This window comes from Chrysemys picta, chromosome 19 (genome assembly GCF_011386835.1).
Source record: "Chrysemys picta bellii isolate R12L10 chromosome 19, ASM1138683v2, whole genome shotgun sequence".
In the NCBI taxonomy this organism is placed as follows: domain Eukaryota; kingdom Metazoa; phylum Chordata; order Testudines; family Emydidae; genus Chrysemys; species Chrysemys picta.
The window spans coordinates 7,987,436-7,988,256 of record NC_088809.1 but is presented as its reverse complement, the minus strand read 5'-3'; positions in this window follow the sequence as shown (position 1 = coordinate 7,988,256).

The window sequence follows — 821 nt, the reverse complement described above, 5'->3', positions numbered from 1 at the left end:
AATTCATAAACCTTTGCACCAGAATAACTGAAAGGAGATTGAGTCCTCACTTAGCCACTAGGTGGCACAACTTCCAAATCATCTGCCTCAAAATGTGTGTTTCTTTATTGTTCCACTAGTGGAAATGGAATATTTAGCAGCAAAAGTAAGAGTGGCAGACAGGCCGAGTCTACATCACTGTGTCTTGTCCAACCTTGTAGCGAAATAGGCCTGGAACTGGGGTAAAAATATAACCTGCCCACCCAAGGTGTATGTTGTCAAGAACTTGATATTACTGCCTACAAACAACATGGGCTCTGATGGTGCTTGCAGGTCTAGAATGCCATAAATTAAAACAATCTCCGATAGGCATGGTCCAGATCAGCTTTAAGGCCTCTGCAGCATTTGGGAAGCCTTTCTTGTACAATAGTATAGTTGTTTAAATAAGGATCCGTATGGCAAGGCATGAACATGATGGGCATTTTGGTCAGTATAATAAACTCAACTTCTCTTTTCCCCCTCAAACCGGTAGGAAGTTATGGCCACAGATTATTTCATCTAATCAGCCTCCCATGGGTCTTGAGAACCTGCTATGATCAAAATGGTAGAAGGTCCAGGCCAGATTCTCAGCTGCGGTGAATCAATGCAGATCCATGGACTTCAGTGGACCTATGCCTGCTGAGAATCTGATTCTTCATTTCAAACCGTTATTGTTTGCGGGAAGCTCCCCCCCCCCTTTTTTTTAATGGTCCTACACAAAACTGCTAACAGTGAGTTGTCCCTGGGAAGTGCAGATACAGCCTTTCTTCTCTAGGCCATGAGTGTGACTCCTGCCCACCCCG